Genomic DNA, 17,079 nt, shown 5'->3' with positions numbered 1-17,079 from the left:
AAAAAAAAAAAAAAAAAAAAAGAGAGAAAAGGAGGAGGTGACCACTCCTATCATCTCTTAACAAACCAATCCATGGATGTAGGTAAAATAATCCACTTTGTGTTTGGGTTTTTCTGATTATGTGTGAGTACTTTGTGTATCAATTTAACTCTCAGACAGACTATACACCCAGTTTTCTCTCTGTTTTATGCCCCAGGTTTTGGCGGCATATTATAGGATATCAGGACAACCTTATGCTATGACAGTTTCATTGGTTGTCAATACCCAAGTATATGGTTCCCTTTTCCAGGCTGCTTTTCTCACACAATGGGCACAGGAATGTCCACTGCAGATCTTCGCACATATGCAAATTTACATTCTTTGTCAAGCACATTTTTTAGATGTTGTAAGTAGGATATAGCTGATGAAACATAGGTATCTTAGATACCTTACTTGGTTTTTCTTATCTCAAAGTTCATATTTAGTCTTTTACCTTTTATAAAATGAGCATAAAATGATTGTCTTAGGAGTAGATATTCACTATAAATCCATCATCAATCTATTCACTGTCATCTAAGAACAGACAAGATAAACTACATCAAAAAAGTTTTATTTTTTATTTAGTGATATCAGGGCAAAATATGTCTACATATTTTATTTTTTAAGACAATTTAAATGTATTTCTTTAGCTTTACCACTGTTTTCAAAGAAGAAAACATACAAGCTGAAGAGCATATCTGTGTCAGCATTGGATAAGAAACCCCCAGTAAAATCAGGATGTCATAAATGCCTGTCATGAATAGGTCCTTCAAAGCTATTTTGTATTTTAATCTACTGAATATTTACGTACCACTTAAAAGAGCCTTTATATATATATATATATATATATATATATATATATAACAATCTACTAAATGCTCTTTATAGGTGAAATTCTTAAACACAACTTTTGCATTAGCAACCTCAAAAATACTCTCACTTAGCTAATTTTCTTATTAATCTCTTCATATTTGTTTATAATATAGAACACTCTCTGCTTTTCAATGGCTTAAGACAGAAAATGCTTACATGGCAATGATTTCATGTGGGAGTAAATAGAAACTTTAGACAATGATTTAGCCTAGCAGACAGTGTTATTCATTATTTCTGCTTGTACTGTGTTTTTCCCAGGTGTCTGTAACAGAGGGTTTTTTTTGCAGGAGTCGTTGGGTGGAGGGTCAGTATATAACATGGATAGCTATGTAGACAAATGCTACACAAACTGTTTCAGTTTGGCTATTATTTTATGTAGAAGTGTTATATAGAAAGCCATATCTTCACTGTGACTAGATATTTGTTTCATTTATGACAGCATAACTTAAAGTAGACCTTGAGAAGTAGCAACAGCATAGAGATCCGTATGTATTCCTATGTTTTAAATACACTTGCTTTCTGAATTTCACAACCCTATAAGTCAAAAGTGGTAAAGAGAATTATAGTCTGATTATTTTTAGCTAAAACACTTTCTCAGTCATTCTATTCAATAATTCACCTGAATAAATTTGAATTCTGGAAAGTTTTTGGACTAGTCTCATTTGACTTAATATCGCCTTGAAAATGTGCTAGAGATTTTAGTGGTTGTTTGCAAGGAACTCATCAAGTCATTGTATGAAAGAAATAAGACAGGACCAGCTAGGTCTTCAGTCCAATTTTAAATGACCATCCATACATGAAAAACACAATGGGTCACTTCACAATGCAGTATAATAGCCTTTAGGTCTTTAACGAAAGACCAAAATTCACACATAGGAAGAGATACAGATGTCAGAGGTGCATGATAGACTATATCTTAGGAGAGATGCTTCTATCTATAGATATGACTAGTGTCTAATGTTTTTGAGGAAAATACACCACCACCCCTATTTACATTCAGAAATTAAATTCTGCATTAAAGGGAAAAAACTCACAATCTTCCCCGCAGCATAAGACCTATATAGTTTAATGTCAACAGTCCCTCTCAGCACATTTTTGTATGCATCAAAGAACGTGGCTTTTTTGTTTATCCAAAATAACATGGGGGGGGATTTAATGACCAAATGACTTAAGCATTTCAGTGGGAGCATATAAATAAATAAGACAATATTTAGAAATGGAAAATTGATAAAATTTAGTCTTATCTTTTCTATCCTCTTTTATTCTTTGTTTTTGGTGCTTTTTAAATGGCTGTTGGCTTTGCCAATACGCAAATAAAACCACATTTGAGTAAAGAAATATCAAGCTATATTTAGTCAAGGGCAGTTTCCTTCCCAAGTTAGCACTTCAGACAAAAGATTGGGTGGGTTTCTTCTCTTTCTTGTGTCTCTAATGCTGTGATCATTAATGAGTTATTTAGGTAGTTCCATAAACTGGTAGGACCACTTCCTCAGAAGTACTCTGGTGTTTTAATGAGTGATTCACCTGATAATCTGATAAAATGGCAGGAAAATAGTATTCCATATATAAACATTTTCCTCAGTACCTATGCTGTTGAACATAATCTCTGTAACACAACCATCTCCACTCCCTGTCTCAAGCTGGATCATCTGTTTGATTTGACTCCCCTTTCTTTTTTAAAATTTTTAATTTTTTTTTTAATTAACGTACAGTATTACTTTTAGCTACTGATCTTTTAAAAATGAACACATTTAAAGTATTTGCCTAAGGCGTGAAATTATCCCTAACTAACACTTGCTCTTGACCTATGTTATTTTCTTAACCAAGAGATACTGTTAAGGCACTTTGCACAAGTAAGAAGGAATTATACTGAAATATTGCTTCATCAGGGAAAGCATAATTAAAAATTGTATCTAATCTAATTAAAATGTTAATTTAGAAATGTTTCATTAGTGGTGGTCTCCACGACTCACAGGTAGCCCACATTTTTAGAGAATTCAATCTGATTTATCTCTGTTTAATTACACACTATAAAATACATCAAAATGTTATTAATTCCACATGCATTATTCATGTTTACTCCATATATTCACAACTCTTTACATCAGCAAAGCCTGCTTATTACAGTGTTTGCTGACACTGTGAAGTAAACTCCTCCTGAATGTGGTTGCTGTATACCTTTATCTGTTATAGTTTCTACCTAGTATATACCTATATATGTAAATCTATAAATCTTCTCCCTGGACTTATTTTTTGTTTGCTTCTTAGAAAATACATGGTTAACATGATAAAGAAGAATCTTAATAAGAATATTGTTATGACTTCTTTTTCTCATAAAGGAGATGACTGAGTGATCTTAATGTTAGGCATCAATTAATTTTTCAGTAAGTCCTTTCACCCTATACTCTTGCTTCTCTTTCCTCTTTCAGATCAAAATTGATCTTCACTGCATGTAATGTCATTTTTTTTTTTAAATTCAGAACCAATACTTCTATAGCTCAATTATGAACAGTTTATTATCTATCTCATTACATCATTTTTCCCAGTTTGTAGATAACTACATATATGTTTTTCCTCTTCTCTTGTCTGTGCTAAGCAATGTAGTTCTTTAGTATTTTCAAGTTAGCTGTATTTTCTCAGCCTCTAATAACCATAATATTTCCTCTCTTCAAAGCTCTCTTCAGTTGATTCACTTCTTAGATGAAGTATAATGCAAACTAGATATACTATATTATCAAAAATTTGGAAATACTATGAGTTGCTTGGTTTGTTCTACATTTGTAGATATGTTTGATCTTTATGAAAGGAACAAAGAAAAAAAAAAGTGTGGGGTTTTTTTTCACCATATGCTCAAAATGGACATCATAATTCTGTGACTAAACAGGTTTTTTTAGCAGCTCTGGAAGTTCCCAGTTGAAGAGTTCTCAAAAACTTCTTGATCATACAAGAATGATTTGAAATTTGATACGATTAAATATTGGTTTGGTAATTCTTAGATATTTTGATACGCACATCTAAATTGAAGCTGTTTGTACCTCAAACATCATTTTTTTTTTAAAAAAAAAACATGAATTTTAAGACTTGTCAGGTTTTTATTTTATTAATTCAAATTAACATGGAGCAGAAACATTTTTTAGGCAACAATAATGATGTTACTACTTCTTTCCATGTATTTTATTGGAAATATACACAAAACATATTCCATTTGCAGAAAAAAAAAAAATCCCCAAAAATCTTACAATTTTAAAATTTTACAAGTTTAAAGTTTTATCTTTTTTCATCATTATATGAAAATTACAAACATATAATGCAGTCCCACTATTATAAGTTGAATAACAAGTTATGTTGACTATCATTTTGTCTTCAGCATTGCTTAGAATTTGGTGGATGGTTCAGTATACCAATACTGCTCCAGCTTTGGTTACTAGAAACCTATCCTTCAAGCAAAGTTTTTAGATTCATGTGTTCTATCCCCACTTCTTGGATTCTCCTTTACCAGATGTAGAATGTTCACAGTCACAATTTAAATGTATGGATATAGGCTGCTAAATCATGTGGAAATATTCTTCATCTTGTTTCTTTGTTTCAGAGTGAATTTGAACAGAAAATGTGCGTAAGGCAATACTGCCCACGTGATAAGAAAAGGTTACGTTACTAGCCTAAGATATTATTGAATCAAGCCAAGATCTGAAACATGAATTTGAATTGATTTGAATGAGAGTTGAATGAAGTAACTCTGTGGAAGTGTCCATGAATGCTTACAAACTCTTAACGAATTACCAACATGATGTATCCAGCCTTTGCTATAAATTATTTGCTTTATGGTTACACAAATTGGTAGAGCAGATATCAACATCCCTCAGATGTCCTGTGACTAAGTCTCCTGAACAATATCAAAGGATATATGCTCTACTGTATTTGGTCATGCATGAGTAATAATGATGAAGAGAAAGAAAGTATCATTTTCCTACCAGCATGAATATGCAGTGATTTGGCATGACTTGAAATATGGAGGTAGCATTACCTTCAAAGAAAGTTGAGGAAAAACTTAGTAAAAGGTAGATCCCATTTTTACTCTGTACAGCAGAATGATGCATGTTAAATCTCCAGCCTCAAAGAAGACATTCTTCACATCTTTCCACAGGACCATACATTTAAGGCAAGAAATGGTCTTATGTGTCCAATTTCCATTCTTTGGTCAAGGAATACTGCATGAAAAGATAATTAAAGAGGCTTAGCAATAGTTTTGGGGAACTATTTTATCAGGTTTTTGGTTTAGCCCCATATCCTCAGGGGGCAGAAAAGTGAAAGAGGAAGTTTACTACTTCTGATTTATTTTTCCATTGATATTTAGACATAACAGCCTAAACACCAATGGTAGTTATTCAGAGGCTTAGTTAAGCCAAACCTGTAGAGGTGCATTTTAAACAATGTAAGTAAATAGTTGTTATGCTAGAAAAGCCATGTGTAACAGGCTAAACAATATTGTGTATAGATGTCTGTATATTTCTAGATGTAGAAACACTGGGCAATAGCTTTCAATTTGTTGTCTTTATCAGTTGATTTAAGTATTTTTTAATGAAACATTTCACCAATTTTAAGTTCATGTTTTATCGTATAAACTTTCTGATATAATATAGTTAGCAAATTAAGTGCTGTTATGGTTTTAAACATTGGGAGTACTGCAGTAGCAGCACAAGGACTGGTTTTACTAGACATTATCACAGAATCCTAAGAAACATGTCACATTGATAGTGTGTTTTCATTCAACAGTTATTCATCTAGTAATTTTATATGGGACACTGTGGGTCTTGATGATAGATTCCAAGTTAGATGTTAGAAGAAACAACAATAAAAAGAGATGTCAACCTAAATTCTACCTAGGAAGACTGGATGCTTAAATTACACCAAAATCTTAAATAGCAAGCCAGAAAAATTACTCCTCGGTACTATCTGAAACTCATATGTGATAATCATATTGTAAACATATAATCATATCACATAGGAGTTTCAGATATTACTAAGTGCAAAAAGATGTCCTTTTGTGCTAAGTCTAGATATGACCAACTAGAAGTTGAAATCTTCATTGTTTTAGGTCACATTTTTGAGTAGAAAGAGTTAGAAGTAATCTAAAACCTTCCTAAAGCTCATTGTTATTCAAATTTCACTCGACAATTTCCAAAACACTCAATTCTTAGAAACATCTGAAAAGTTAGATGTGCTGAAATTCTGGCTGTCTTCTAGGGTTCATTCTATAGTGAATAGAGACAGAAATTGTTTTATAAAAAGCTAACAGTTTCCCAAGGAACTGGACATCTGAGTTCTAGACTTAGGTTGCCAAGAATAATCACCACAACTCCTAAATTCTAAAAGAGTACCCTAAGAAGCCTGAGACTTTCAAACTGCACCACTTAAATCCAAGAATGTAAAAGGAGAAATCAAACATTCATGTGGATAAGGGTGTTTCTGAGAATTTCTGACCTTACATCTAAAGAGATTCCACAGGATATGTAATTCTTCTTGACTATCACAATATCTGTAAAACCAGTCTGAAAAGATCTAACTAGTCTCTAAATTAAAAAAAAAAAAAAAAAAAAAAAAAAAAAAAAAAAAAAAAAAAAAAAAAAAAAAAAAAAAAATCTGCAATCAACAGAGAGAAAACCCCAAACTATTAGATTCCAACACTGAGCTTCTCATGCTTGTCTACTGCAAAACAAATAAAGAAATGAGAAATCTCTTCAACACATTATAACATGGAGTGCAAAACTATGATCTAATGAAAAATTTTACCAAAAAATAAAGCCTAGGGGTTATATTTTGTTCCTTAAATTTAACAGATCAACAGGTGACTCAAAATTTCTTAGAGCAATGATATACAAAAAAGACAGATATCAGAACCAAAATTTATATAGCTCTGTATATTATCACCAGATGAGAGGATGGTTTTGGTGGGAATATCTAGTACAGAAATACCCTCTTATCTCAATTATTCACTCTGATTATTAGAAATTTTTCAGTGGGAAGAAAAGGACAAGAAGACTTATGTCTGATAATTGGGGATTAATTAAGGTTTTTTTGAATCAGCAAGTCACCATGATTGTTAGTGTGTATTAGTAAATATTTGTACAAATAAACACATGCATATCTGTTGGAGTGAACGCTAGAAGGATATTTGCATGTGTTTTCATATGATTCATGTAATTTATTCATGTCGTCTAACTATATAAATAAACAATTTTTATGTAGTACAAATTTTTATAAAAATGTTATTATTTTTTCTCTGGTTACATATTATTCAAATAGGGAAGATGAGAATGGTTCTTACAAAAATATAATCTTTTTGTCCTGGTGAGATCGATGTAAAGGAAATCTGTGGTATGTCAACACATTTCATTAATTAGTGATAGGAATCATCATTTTGTTGTTGTTGTTTATTTCATGCTCTCTTAACATAAAGCAGAAGCATCAGACATGAACTTTCCCACTGTGTCAGAGAAGCAAATTTTAACTGTGAATGCATTAATCCCCCAAGAAATAGCAGGGCCTCAAACTTTAAGTAAAACAGGAGTCATGCTGCTTAATTCCACAACAAGCATTTAATCATATTGACTTTTGTGACTGCATGGTACTGATGATGAGTAGTTCTGAAAAAAAACTTTCACTAAATATTATACACAAATGCTCTGAAATATATATATATATCTTGGCAATGTACAGATGAGTAATAACTGTGCATATGTAGGCTCACATAAAGTCTCATATAAACTTTAAAAAAGTATATGCTCCCAGTATAATAAATAGTCAGTAAAAGAAAATGAATGAATCTCATGAAGTTTTTTAGCAATAGAAGATGATTATCTGTGGTGTGTATTATGCACTCCATGACATAAATTCAGAATTAATGTGAAGGTTTTGTATAATTTTCCTGCATAAAGACCTGTCATAGTGGCCTGGATAGTCTGGTATACACAAAACCTAACACAGAGACATAACATGTGCCCAGAGGGTGGTGACCAGTGGCTAGTTGGAGGCCAGCTACTACTGGTGTATCTCAGGTTCAATACTGTGTCCAATCTTCTTTAACATCTCCATCAATGGTCTGGATGATGGAGCAGAGTGTGCTCTCAGATAGTTTGCTGATGACACCAAACTGAGAGGAGTGGCTGATATGCAGGGGACTATGCTGCTACCCAAAGGAACCTTGACAGGCTGGAGAAATGAGCTGACAGGAACCTCATGAAGTTCACCAAGGGGAAGTCTGAAGTCCTGTACCTGGGGAAGAAAAACCCCATGCACCAGTACATACATGCTGGGGGACACACTAAGCTAAGCTAGAAGGTAGCTTAGCAGAAAAGCACCTGGGGTTCCTGCTGGACACCTACTTAACAGGAGTCAGCAATGTGCCCTTGCTTCAAAGAAAGCTAACCATGCTGCATTAAGAGTATTGTTGCTAGCAGTCTAGGGAAGCGATCCTTCCCCTCTACTCCGCACTGTTGAGGCCACATCTGGAGTGCTGGGTCCAGTTCTGTGCTCCTTGGTACAAGAGAGACATACACATGATGGAGATAGTCCAACAAAGGGCCAACAAGGAGACTAAGCGACTGGAACGTGTCTCCTATGCAGAAAGGCTGAGAGAGCTGGGACTGTTCAACCTGTAGAAGAGAAAGGTCACGGGATCTTCTTAATGTACATAAATACCTGAAGAGAAGTCACAGAGAGGACAAAGCCAGGCACTTTTCAGTGGTGCCCAGTGACAGGACCAGAGGTAATTAAGCTTTCTCATAGCCTCTTTCACTTGGATATACAGTCATAACGTATGATAAATGTAAGCAAACATAAATACTGGAGGTCATGACTTCTCTCATAGACATTTATTTCAAAATGATCAACACTGAGAATTACTTCTGAAGTTCAGTCAAATACCCAGTTTCAAATAATTTGATTAAAAGTATTTGAAATGAAGATTATTAAGGTAAAATCTATTTTAAAGAAACAAAACAAATGTTTGCATACCAGCTAAGGGGCAAATTCATAGCTTGTAAAGAGTTTTGGAGGCAATTTTAGAAGTATTTTCATTGTAGAACTTGAAATTATTGAATTGAACCCTCTGAAATTGGTGCAAATTTAAAACACTTGCATGAGAAAATTTAGCCCTGTAATATTGAACGCAAATCCCAAGGCAGAAAGTTTTAATAAAACCTTGCAAGTAAGTAAATGTATGTGGGGGGAAAAAATAACACTTGCCCGATATAATAATAGAAAATGAACATCTATAGCTTTGGGTCTTCAAGCAGGAAAGATAACCCTGAGAAACACTTGTATGCCTTCTTTTGTACTTTTGTACTTTCCCTTCAGTCTCTTCTTTATCTATGAGTTACTCCAGGGAGGAAAAAACACTTAAAATTCATTTTTAAAAAATCAATAACGTCCACTTCTTTCATTTTTCAGGTTGTTCTGAATCTTGAGGAAAATATAATTTTTGAGGTGCAATTGGAAAGACCTTTCTGTCTTTCTGATATGCAAGCCACAGTTCATACAGAAGAGAAATAGTGTGACAAAATTAACTCTGTCCAGATAGTACCTTATTTTGATCTTACAGGAGAAACAATTTAAAAATATTTTCTTAAAGCTCTGGAAGTTATACTTCCTCAATGGTATAGAAATCCATGCACTGATATCAAGTTGCAGTCCTAAAATAAGGGACTGTCAGGGTCCAAAGGATAGTGGAGCCTCATGTGTAGAAACAGACTGCACACTGCACTTTTGGCATTTTTTTGTTTTTAAAAAATGTGACAAGTTCACAGGACTGAGATACTTCACAGAGGCCCTGCTACAAAATTTCCAGAAATCTATCCTTTCCTCACTGAGAGAAGTGTTCCTACCCACTCTCTGGATTCCAAAATTAATTTCTACTGTTTCTATGGTTTTAGTTTTTTGTTTCACTCTGGTCTAATTTAAGCAATGTTTCTTTAAGGGAATGTCACTGGGGAAGAAAGTTTCTGTTTTTAAACTGCAGAAGTTGTAGTGCAAGTTTAGTATCTAAGCTATATAGTAATGACAACTGATCTCACTGTAGGACAAACAAGAAACAGCAGAGTATGTTGTGCAGATCAAATGTAAAAGTTAATCAAAAATCTGGATTTCTGAATGTTGAAAAGGTGTCCATGACATCAATTTAGTTTTCAGACAATGTATTACTAAAGCCTCTTCAGCCAAAAGATAGATTTTTTTATTTTACAAAATTCCCGTTGGATGAAATGGAAGGTTAGGCAAGCTGTTTATCAGAAGGGAATGAAATCTTTATAGAAAAATGTAAAAAATAAATTGTCCTATGAGCAGATGAACTGCTTGTGAACATCTTTTCTTTGTGTTGCAGCTTCCAAATAACTATTCTGAGACAGCATGGCATCTGACTGCCTTTTGATTACACGTAGCTAGAGGATATCAATGGTTCTGTGGAGAACAGTAGAGTTTTGTTGGTTTGTTGGTTGGTGTTTTTTTCTTTTTTTATTATATTTGTTTGGCTTTACTATAATATCCACGTGTTTTCTATTATCTATTTTTTTGTTTCATCCAAATAATCTTAGATCCTTATTAGACTTCATAGATATTCATGAAGGATCCGAAATAGCAGAAGAAATATTGGGATGATATAAGGGACTATGAACTCTAACACATTCCTATTACTCTAAAACTGAAGTTTAATGATAGGGATCATATTCCTCAAAGAAAATAAAAATGTATCCTTCCTGTATTGTCAAGCAGTGACAAATTTTTATCTGTTACTTATGATATCTTTGCCTCCATATTAATGTATAATTTTACTAAGGTTGAAATAAATATCAATTATGCTCGAAATTTTGCTGATGAGAAAAGAGGGAATATATTTTATATATAAAGCCAAGAATTTAATGTTGGTACAATTGTAACCTTAATCAAGATATACTTGGAGTCTAAACCAAAATTTTTTTTTTAATTATTGCACAAAAAATTGTAAATATTAAATATTCAAAACATATGGGTTTGTATTTAATATATCATATATATAATAGTAAAATAATTTTTAAAGTAACACTAATACTAATAATACAGTTAAAATTTTTATACACACACTTAGTTTCTACCATTTTTCCTGATGCACATCCTTCCCCTGGTCCTTGGGGTCCTAAGGTCAGTGGTTTTATTCTGATGGTGGTGGTCTTGGGGATTATGGTACATTTTTAATATGTGGAGGTTGGTTTCTTCAGCCTGGGATTCACCTGGGGCTGGTTTTTGTATGTTTTCTAACATGCTTTCACACCTTGCTTTTTTTTTTTTTTTTTTTTTTTTTTTTTTTTTTTTTTTTTTTTTTTTCATTGATCTGCTGCTTCCCGTTACATCTGCATTTCCTATGTATGGTATCCCTTCATGCATGTTACATACTACTTTGCTATTCTTGGTTCCTTTAAGGCCAGTTCTATCCAGCTCCAGGCCTGCATTTCTTGAATACCACTGGTCAGTTTTTGTTTTACCACTCCCCACTTGCATTCCTCTGGGCCTCATCCTGTGTCTCCACTCCTCCAGGTCTCTGTTCTCAAACAACCTGTGAGAGCCGAGAAACCAGGCCTGTGAAAAACTAAGACAAACAGCCTGGGAAAGCAAAAGTTGAGGCTGATTGAAGATTTGCCTCAAACACTCCCAAGACAAAACCATGAGTCACAGGGTGCATGCTGTGGAGGCCGAAGCTGATAACGCTGCCCGATGTATCTGGGGGAGAGAGCCCTGTGGAGACAGGACGGCTCTGCCCTGGGGCACCTGGGCAGATTTCAAGGGCCATGTGTCCAGTGAACGAACTTTGCTTCATTATCCACGAAATGCATATTAAAGTTGACACCCCTCAATATGCTAACGAGGGCTGTCATGATCATGCGAGTGACATCATCCCATGAAACACCTTACCCCTCCCTGTACATGGGATACGTAGGTCTGTGGGTTGACCTAGGGGACGGACCCAAGGAAAGTGGGTATAAATCAAAGGGGAGAAGAAAGGGCTCTCTCTCTCTCTCTGCCCCTCTTCCTGCCCCCCCCCCGGCCGTCTGGAGAGAGCAGTGAAGCAAAGACGACGGATGCCAGCGAAGAAGATAGCTGCCTCCTGGAATCCTCGCCGGCAGGAGCAGCGCAGGAACCCAGACCGGTGATCTGTACTCCCCCATTCCCTCTATCTCCCTCTTTTCCTTTTTTCTGTTAAGAAATGTAAAGCATATTATATTACTTGCCACCGCTTGCTCTGTACTTAGCCAGTATATCATGTGTTCAATTAGTGCATTGTAGGTAGTTAATAAATGCTTGAACTTGGAGACTTGTTGTCCGCTCCAATTGGGGATTTGCGAATCTGAGTCACTTGTCCCCCTCGCTGGAGCGGGACGTGACACAACCACATTACATCACTACATTACAGTTATAAACTTATTCTGCACAAAATAACTGCTTCTTACTGCTATCCGTGTAAAAATATCATTCCACCATCAAAGACAAACAGAAGTAAGGCAAATGAGCTAATGTTCTTTTTCAGAAAGTCAGGCAGACCAGGCCTGGCAGGTCTCAAACCTGAGACCTTGAAAACTCAGTACAGAGCTTATGGCTAGTGTAGTGGGTTAACCTCAGCCAGCAGTTATGCACCTACCCAGCCGTTCAGTCGTCTACTTCCCCAGAATAACAGGGGTGAGAATCAGAGGGCAAAGGAGAGAAAACTCACGGGTTGAGATAAAGAAAATTTAGTAGCTGTGCACATTTAATAGGTATGCAGGCGAGAAAATGAAATCAAAATAAGGAGTTCATTCAGTACTTCCCATTGACCAGAAGGTGTTTAGCCATTTCAAGGAAAGCAGGGCTTCATCACACATATCAGTTACCTGGGGAGACAAATGTCATAACTCTGAATATACCCCCTTCCTCCACTTTCCCCTGAAGTTTTATTGCTGAGAATGAAGTCATATAATATGGGATATCACTTTAGTCAGTTGAAGTCAGTTGTCCTGGCTATGACCCTTCCCAACTTCTAGTGCACCCCCAGTCTACTTGCTGTACGAGTGGGGTGCAAAGTAGAAAAGGTTTTGAGGCTATGTAAGCACAGCTCAACAACAGTTAAAACGTTGGTGTGTTATCAGCACTGTTTCATCATAAATCCAAAACACAGCACCATATAAGTTACTATGAAAAAAAATAACTCCCAGGTAAATTAATTAAAAATAAAATTAAAAAATTAATCCCAGGTAGACCCAGTATGGCTAGTGACTAGCAATGGCAATACTGCACACAAGACTACAATAGCAATTAAAACATTTTTGCCATGTGACACAAATCTTCCATGATATCAAAGACAAGATAAAACCTTTTAATCAGATTTATACACCTGAACAGTTGGTGTTTACATATGAATGGGTCACCCTATATGGTCACTAAATAAGAATCAGAACTTTCAAAACAAAATTAGTCTTATTTTAAAGAACATGTTTAATATAGATTAAATGATTCCTGTCCTGAACCATTCTATTTCTCTCCATTGATTGTGGAGAGATTGTGGCCTGCTCATTTGTAGTAGGCAGATGATAGGCGAGATAAATCCTAAAAAAGACACCTTTTTGTGTGTTTGTGTACTTAACCTGAAGAATTTAGGAATGTCCATCAGTTCCCAAGTCTAGCGTACAGCAGTTCCACTGCTTTACTTGAGCTTTTAAGAGACAAAAACCAGTTCACTACCGAAAAGGTAACCAAAGGACTTTTCAACTGGATCAGGGTAATCTTTGCCCTCTCTCCTTTCTTCTCCATACACAGAAAATTGATGTACAACCTGAATAAACAGCACCTAGAAAACTTGGGTTTAGATATATGTAACACCAGTAGGTGCATGCAACAGAGACAGTGAGAGAAGATTCACATACACCACATAAGAAAATGCAAAATCCCTCACTATTCTTGATGCACTTCTTCACATCTTTGAAAGACTGAAATGAATAACCCCATCTCTGTTTTCATACCCATGTCATAATTAACAATTTCTATAATGAAAAAGATCGTTTTAATTAAAAAGTTTTTATTATGTAAGTGCTTAGAAAGATTCAGCTGCAAATATTCTTTAAAGTTTAAATTAGATTTTATTGCTATTTCTACAAAACTGACCATAACTAATGAACTACGCTTCATAAAAGCTATTTGACTTTTTATTTAACATACTTCTTATCCTTCCCTGTGTTTACTTGTATTAAAAAAAAAAAAAAAAACAAAACACCAAAAAAAAAAACCCAAACACATTAAGCAGTGGGATTTTTAAAAAAAATTTTGCAAAACACTTCTAAAAAATCAAATAACAACTTTATCTTGGTTTGCTTTGATATTTTTCTATGAATAAATAGTACTCAAAGATAAATTAATAGTTGGTATTATATTTTCAACAAAATTTAGATGATTAAAACATTCAGGATGAAATTACAGATGCCAAATTATTTTTCCTGTGGAAAATATCAAGAAGAAAAAAAGCTGCTCTTTAATATATATCATCAGATATTGGTGTAGATTTTGGCTCTTGGATGTACGTATATTTCTTATGCAGAAGTACATTAAAATCCCAATTTGGCATCTTGAATTAATGACAAAGATGTATCCATGTCTTTTAAAGAGCTGACTGAAAAAAAAATGTTATCTCTAAGAAGGGTATTTATTAACATTTATCATTATTAGGACTGGGAATTCTGAAAAATAAAATAATTCTGAATATTTTTCTAACATGTAGATAAACAAAAAAAATCACAAAGATATATAAAGATATATTTATGTTGTCATTCCTCAGAATTATGTTTGCTTAAACAATTTTATGCCAATCTTGGATTCTGGCTCCAGATAAAATACAAATGCTTCTTACATCCTTTGAATAACTGTCATAGTCTGTGAGATTCTGAAATGTCTACTAGGAGAGTCTGACTATTTATTTCAGAATTTTGTTTTAAATATGCAGATATCTTTTTCCAGTAATTTGGAGCGATGTTTTAGTGTTTTACATGTTTAATCCTAAGTGTCTTATTTTTAAAACTTTCTTAATTCACTATAAAAAAGACAAGTCAGTTGTCCATTATGATGCCAGATTATTGAAGTTACAATTATTACTAGGTGTCATACAATATTATGGTGTTGTTGAAATAAATAGCCTCTCATATATCCTTATTTATTTACCTTTTTATAGTGTGTGAACCCTTGTTATTTTCTCTATTTTTTAGTTCAAGTGTATTTTGTATTTTTTGCTAAAAAAAAAAAAAAAAAAAAAAATTTCTGACATGGTTAGAAACTACAGTCTTCAGAAAATACGACAAAAATTCTGCAATGCATTCAACGGGTTATCAATCTCAATTGGGCTTCTATAAGGTTTGGATTGCACCTCACAGTAAATAGTATTGGATATTTATTTCTAGTAGATCTCATTCTGTTCAGAAAATGTTTGGCTTCATAAAATACTCCCAGAGAATTTGTTTCTCGCAGACCATTAGGCTACATATTAAATAAATAAATAAATAAAAATAAAGGGGGGAAAACCTGACCTCTACTGGTGATTGTAACTGATGTAATGCATATTACTGCAAGATGAGAGGCATTTCTACATAGATGAGAGGAGATGTCATCAGTCCATTAAGTCAGGCAGTCTCATAGTTGCACAAATGGCAGGAAGAAGAATGAGGTGTCTGTGGTATGTATCAGCAAATTTTCTTTTCTTTTCTTTTTCTTTTTTTTTTTTTTCTTGAGAATTCCTAAACATATAAAAAAATTACTTTCACAACAAAACATGAAAGTGACAATGTTTCCTTCTGTTAAATATATGTTACTGTCTATTTATGAGAATTAAAATGTCACTGTTGCAAGCACTAAGGATGTTGTTCAAAAAAATAAATAAAATAACTTCTAGACTGCTATAGCCACCGTTCATGAGCTGCAATACTGAGTGGACATAAATCGGGATACAAGGATTATTTTATTACTTTTCTAAAACATGCATTTTCTGAGATTGTTATACATTTTCTGCAAGAAATTTAACTCACATGTATGAGCATACAATTGAGTTAAATTACTAAAGGCAAAGCCTCAGGACAAAGAGAAAGAAAACAAAAGTATCTTTGACAACCCTTGCACTGTTGATAAATAAGGCATTAACTCCATATTCCCTTTCCTAACTCTAAACGCTTCATTACCAAGCAGAAAGAAAGGGTAAAGATGAAGCTGATCACTCCATCTTGTAAGCAGCACTCCCAGCTTTAACCCTGGTGATCTACTAACTGGCAGATGTGCTGGCTGAAGGAAAAGTCAGATGTGAAGATGCAAGTCTTATACAGCAAGAGCGGCTCTTGAACAGCAGCTGTTAGGAAAAAAAAAAAAGAAAAAGAAAAAAAAAAAAAAAAGAGTAGATGGCCTTATCACTGGTCAATCTCAAAAGCTTCTGTATAAATTGGATGTTTTCTCTGCTAACTCAGGAATGACAATACCTATAATGGACCTGGAAAAGGAACGCATGATCATGCAGTTCTTTTTCCAGGCAAAATACTACAGCCTCCTTCTCTGGACAACTGCCAGTACCTAGAAGGAGATGGGAAGGGCTGGTGTCTCTTGATGATATGGCTCTGAGAAGAATTTCCAAGGTAATGGCTCCCTGGAACCTTGTTTTCAGTCCAAGAAGCAGCCATATGCTGTTCCCCACACTCAGTCTAGGTTTAACAGCAATCTTACATTCTTTGCTGGTACTGCTCAAAACAGAGCTTTTAAGAGCCCTTTTTACTTAACAAATGTAAATCTGACAAGACGTGTTCCAGTTTCTCAGGAATTTCCAATTTTCCAATTTCCTGCCATTACCTGTACAGCCCTGACATTTTCATAGAACCTGTTTCCTTTAATTTCTATACTGGATGTTTGAGACATAAACTATGGTTTCATCAGACCATCAAAACTCCATAAAAATCAGTGTAAAATATTTTTTTTTTTCCTATAAATATGGAGTTTGCACATAGGAAAAAGGAGGGGGAGAGGGAGGGGGGAAGAAGAAATAATGGAAAGCAAGCAAGTCCAAACCCAGGACCAGGGACCTGAACTCCGCTCACCACAGAACTTAAGTGCAGATGTAAACTTTACTTTTTTTCATATGAAAAAGAGACACCCCATTGCCCCCCCCCCCCC

Source organism: Athene cunicularia (assembly GCF_003259725.1).
Source record: "Athene cunicularia isolate RWA chromosome 1 unlocalized genomic scaffold, athCun1 chr1_part1, whole genome shotgun sequence".
NCBI lineage: Eukaryota > Metazoa > Chordata > Aves > Strigiformes > Strigidae > Athene > Athene cunicularia.
Note: the sequence above shows the minus strand (reverse complement) of the source record.